This window comes from Myotis davidii, unplaced genomic scaffold (assembly GCF_000327345.1).
Source record: "Myotis davidii unplaced genomic scaffold, ASM32734v1 scaffold103, whole genome shotgun sequence".
NCBI classification, from domain to species: domain Eukaryota; kingdom Metazoa; phylum Chordata; class Mammalia; order Chiroptera; family Vespertilionidae; genus Myotis; species Myotis davidii.
In genome coordinates this window covers 295219-300588 of record NW_006295580.1, presented here as the reverse complement: position 1 = coordinate 300588, position 5370 = coordinate 295219, and positions in this window count along the sequence as shown.

The following is a 5370-nucleotide window of genomic DNA, read 5'->3' as shown; positions in this document are numbered from 1 at the left end:
TTCCCTTTATCCTTTTTTATGCTTAGAACTCATCACTTCCTAACAAATGTTACGCCTATTTGTTTAATTTTGTTTGCTACCTTCCCCTCACCCTTACAAGAATGTAAGTCTTCTAATACTGCAGGGACTTTATTTCACTGCTGAATCCCCAGGGCTTCATATTTTGGAATCTATGGATGGATAACGAATTTCATTTTTAAAAATCATGTGAAAATAATTGTTATACATGATTTAAAGAATAGAGCTGGAAATTAAATGGTTTCATTATATGTAATTAATAATTATAAGTATTAGAAACTACTAGAAGTATTGATCTAAATTAAATTAGGCAAATCAATGGCTAACATATATAACTGATAGCAAAACAGCCATTACCTGACTGAGACCTGTTTCATTATAACTTATTCTTACAATATTTTTATTTAAAAACAATCAGATAACTAACTTTTCTCTTTTGTTCTGCAACTTAATGTTTGAGTATATTTTTTTCCATACATAGAATCTTTCCCACAATGAAACAGCAGTGAGTATGATGCAAACTAGTTTCCTTTGGGCTCACAGCATGCCTTGTAAACAGATTTATGTACATCCTCCCTGCTGCCTCTTGACTCATATTTCCCAAGATTTGAGGTCTTTTAAACCTAAAACAGCAAAAAAAGAAAGAAAAAAATGCAAAAACCTCAATTTCTAAATTAAACTTCAATGTCATCTTGGTCTGCCACAATGTAAACAAATCCTAAATTTTCTTTTTTTTTTTTTTAGGGTTTCTTCTTTTTTACAATTTATCTTTATTGTTTAAAGTATTACAGATGTCCCCTTTTTTACCTATTGACCCTCTCCACCCCACACCCACCTCCCCATCCCTAGGACTTCACCCACTATTATCTGTGTCCATGGATTATGCACATATGCATATACATTATTTTGTTAATCTCTTCCTGGACCCCACCTCCTTTTCCCTCAGAGATTCATCTGTTTGCTCCTTGTTTCTATGTCTCTGGATCTATTTTGTTCATTAGTTTATTTTGTTCTTTAGATTTCTCATATGAGTAAGGTCATGTAATACATGTCTTTCTCTAACTGGCTTATTTAGTTTAGCATAATACTCTCCAGGTCCCCTGGGCTGTCTCAAAGGGTAAGAGATCCTTCTTTAGCATACTATGCCACTGAGTAAATGCATCACATCTTCTTTATCCACTCATCTACTGATGGGCCCTTGGGCTGTTTCCAGATCTAAGCTATTGTAAATAGTGCTGCTATGAAGTAGGAGTACATATATTGTTTTCTGATTTGTGTTTCAGAATTCATGGGATATATTCCTAGAACTGGGATTGCTGGATCAAATGGTAATTCCATTTTTAATTTTTTGGAGGAAACTCTATTTTTAAATTGGATTGTTTGTCTTCCTTTTGTTGAGTTGTATTAGTTCTTTGTAAATTAACCCCTTTATCAGCTGTTTCATTGCCAAATATGTTCTATCATACAGTGGGCTCCCTTTTCATTTTTTGATGGTTTCTTTTGCTTACAGAGCTTTTCATTTTGATGAAGTCCCATTTATTTTCTCTTTTGTTTCCCTTCCCCTAGGAGATGTATCAGCAAATATACTGCTATGAGAAATGTCTGAAATTTGGCTGCTTATGATTTCTTCTAGGATATTTAGGACTGCACTACTTACATTTAAGTCTTTTATCCATTTTAAATTTATTCTTGTCTACAGTGTATGTTAGTGGTCTAGTTATTTATTTTTTTTTTGCATGTACCTTTCCAATTTTCCCAACAGAATTTATTGAAGAGACTGTCTTGATTTAATTTTATGTACTTGCCTCCTTTTTCAAATATTAATTGAGCATAATGGCTTGGGCCAATTTCTGGGTTCTCTGTTCTGTTCCGTTGATCTATGTGCCTGTTCTTGTGCTAGTACCAGTCTGTTTTGATTACAATGATTTTGTAGTATAATTTGATATCAGGTATTGTGATCCCTCCTACTTTGTTCCTCTTTCTCAAGATTGCTGTGGATATTTGGGTATTTTTTTTTTTGGTTCTATGTTAATTTTTGGAGTATTTGTTCTAGATCTGTGAGATATGCTGTTGGTATTTTAATAGGGATTGCTTCAATCTATAGATTGTTTTGGGCTGGTACTTTGAAAAGATAAACAAGATTGATGAATCGCTAGCCAGACTCATCAAGAAAGAAAGAAGAGAGAATATAAACAAATAAAATCAGAAATGAAAAAGGTGAAGTAACAGCTAACACCACAGGAATAGAAAAGATCATAAGAAAATATTACAAACAACTATATGCCAACAAATTGGACAATATGGGTGAAATGGACAAATTCCCCAAAACATAAAATCTGGCAAAACTGACTCCAGAAGAATTAGAAACTCTGATTAAACCAATAACAACAAATGAAATTGAATCAGTGATCAAAAAGTTCCCAGAAATTAAAAGTCCCATACCTGAATGGTTTCACAGGGGAGTTTTACTATTCCAAAAAATTCAAGAGGAATGAAGACTTCCAAACACTTTTTATGAGGCAAGCATTATCCTAATCCCCAAACCAGATACAGACGCGACAACAAGATAAAATTATAGGCTAATATCTGATAAACATAGATGTCAAAAACCTCAACAAAATATTAGCAAATTAAATCCAGCAATATATGAAAAAGATTATTCACCATGACCAAATGGGATTTATCCCAGAGAAGCAAGATTGGTACAATATTTGTAAATCACTAAATGTGATATATCACATAAACAAAATGAAAGATAAAATTCACATGATCATCTATATATATAAAAACCTAACCAACCATTACAAAGGAATGACTGGATCAACTGGAACAACCGGTTGACATATGCACACTGACCACCAGGAAGCAGATGCTCAACGCAGGAGCTTCCCCCAAACTTCAGGCCCCGATCATCGATGGGGCCTCCTGGCCAACCTCCCGGTTCCTCACCCTGGCCAGCAGGCCCAGATCACCTGATTGGGGCCGGGCCCCCTGGCTGGGACCAGGAACACAGCCCCTTTCCCAGGGCATCTGAGGGCCAGCTCCCTCCTCGGGGCCAGTGGCCAACCTCCTGGGTCCCGCCGACCTCCGGTTGGTAGGTCCCGAACGCGCAATCGGGGCTGGCCCCTGGGCTGGGATGGGGAACCAGGGGTGGGTGGCGGTGGACAGGGGAGTTGAGGGAAGGAGGAGGGGGGAGTTGGGGATGTGGGGGACCACCTGGTAGCAGTGCATGGGTAGTGAGGGAAGGAGGAGGCAGGAAGGTGGGGAGGCAGGGAACCTGATCAGCCCTGATCGCTGGCCAGGCTTTGGGACCCCACTCGTGCATGAATTTCATGCACAGGGTCTCTAATATCAATATATACAGAAAAAGCATTTGACAAAATCCAGCATCCATTTTTGATAAAAAACTCTTAGCAAAGTGGGAATAAAGGGATTATATCTCAACATAACAAATGCCATATATGACAAACCTATAGTCAACATCATACTTAATGGGCAAAAACTAAAACCATTTCACTTTGGAATAGGAACAAGACAGGATGTCTGCTTTCACAACTCTTATTCAACCTAGTACTGGAAATCCTAGCCACTGCAATCAGACAAGATGAAAAAAAATAAAAGGCGTCCAAACTGGGAAGGAGGAAGTAAGGCTGTCATTACTTGCAGATGACATGATATTGTAAACAGAAAACCCTAAGGACTCCAACAAAAAACTGCTTAGATTTAATAAATGAATTTGACAAAGTAGCAGGATACAAAGTTAACATCCAGAAATGGATGGCATTTTTATACACCAATAATAAACTCAGAAATAGAAACTAAAAAAAAGAAAAAAAAGCAACCCAAAACAATCCTATTTACTATTGCAACAAAAAACAATAGATACCTGGAACAAACTTAACCAAGGCAGTAAAAGATCTGTACTCAGAATACTACAGGACAGCCCTAACCGGTTTGCCTCAGTGGGTAGAGCATCAGTCTGCGAACCTAAGGGTCCTAGGTTTGATTCTGGTCAAGGGCACATAGTTGGTGGCAGGCTCCTCCCAGACCTTGGCCCTGGTTGGGGCTTGTGAAAGAGGCAACCAATCAATGTGTTTCTCACATCGATGTTTCTCTCTGTCTTTCCTTCTCTCTTCCACTACCCCTAAAAATCAGTGGAAAAATGTCCTTGGGTAAGGATTAACAGAAAAAATGATAGAAAGAAAGAAAAGAAGGAAAGAAGAAAGGAAGGCAGGAAGGAAGGAAGGAAGGAAGGAAGGAAGGAAGGAAGGAAGGAAGGAAGGAAGCAAACAAACTGCAGGACATTGAAAAAAGAAAAAGAGTAAAACACAAACAAATGGAAGAATATACTGTGTTCATGGATTGGAAGAATTAACATAAATAAAATCTCCATAGTATCTAAATTTTCTATTTTTATGTCCCCGGCATAAATATATTTCATATTTATTTTATAAGAAAACTTACTGTTCCCCTCCCATCTTTATTGTTTAAAGTATTACATTGGTCCTCATTTTCCCTCCATTAACCTCTTCTAGCTTGTTGCCATTCCCCTCAGGCCCTCACCACCCCATTTTCTGTGTCCACATGTTATGCATATATGCATACAAGTTCATTGGTTGAGCTTTCTCCACTCACCCTCCCCTCCCTTCCTGTTTTTGTTTTAAATTAATAAGGCTTTTGTATTCATTGTCCATAAGGCATTAAAAGTATTTATTACCTTGCCCAGCCAGCATTCCTCAGTGTTTGAGCGTCAACCTATGAACCAGGAGGTCAGGGTTCAATTCCCGGTCAGGGTGGTCAGGATACATGCCAGGATTGTGGGCTCTATCCCCAGTGGTGGTGGTGGTGGGGGGGGGAGGGATGCTGGAGGCAGCTGATCAATTATTCTCTCTCATCATTGATTTTTCTATCTCTCTGTCCTTCTGCCTTCCTCTCTGAAATCAATAAAATTATTTTAAAAAATTTTTAAAAATGTATTACCTCTTTAAACACATGTGTACTAGTATATTGTTTATGTTTATCTTCCCGATAACTTCATATTTTAGTTATATGTATTTGAGAAGTTATTGAAAAGTGAATCAATTGTTATACTAGCTAACATTATACAATTATATGGAGGAAAATCTGAATTGAATGTGGAACTATCTATAATGGCCATGAAATAGTGATCACAAAATTGTTTTTTCTTTTGAGTATTTTTCAAATCTGAGCACTTAAAGATAGTGAAAAATGCAATTCTCAATAATTATAGTTAAGTGAATTGGGGTATACACAAAGTGGTCTCAAAGAATATTTACATTCTAATTTTTTAAAAAACTTATTTTCAATTTCATTTTTGTCATAAATTCTGTT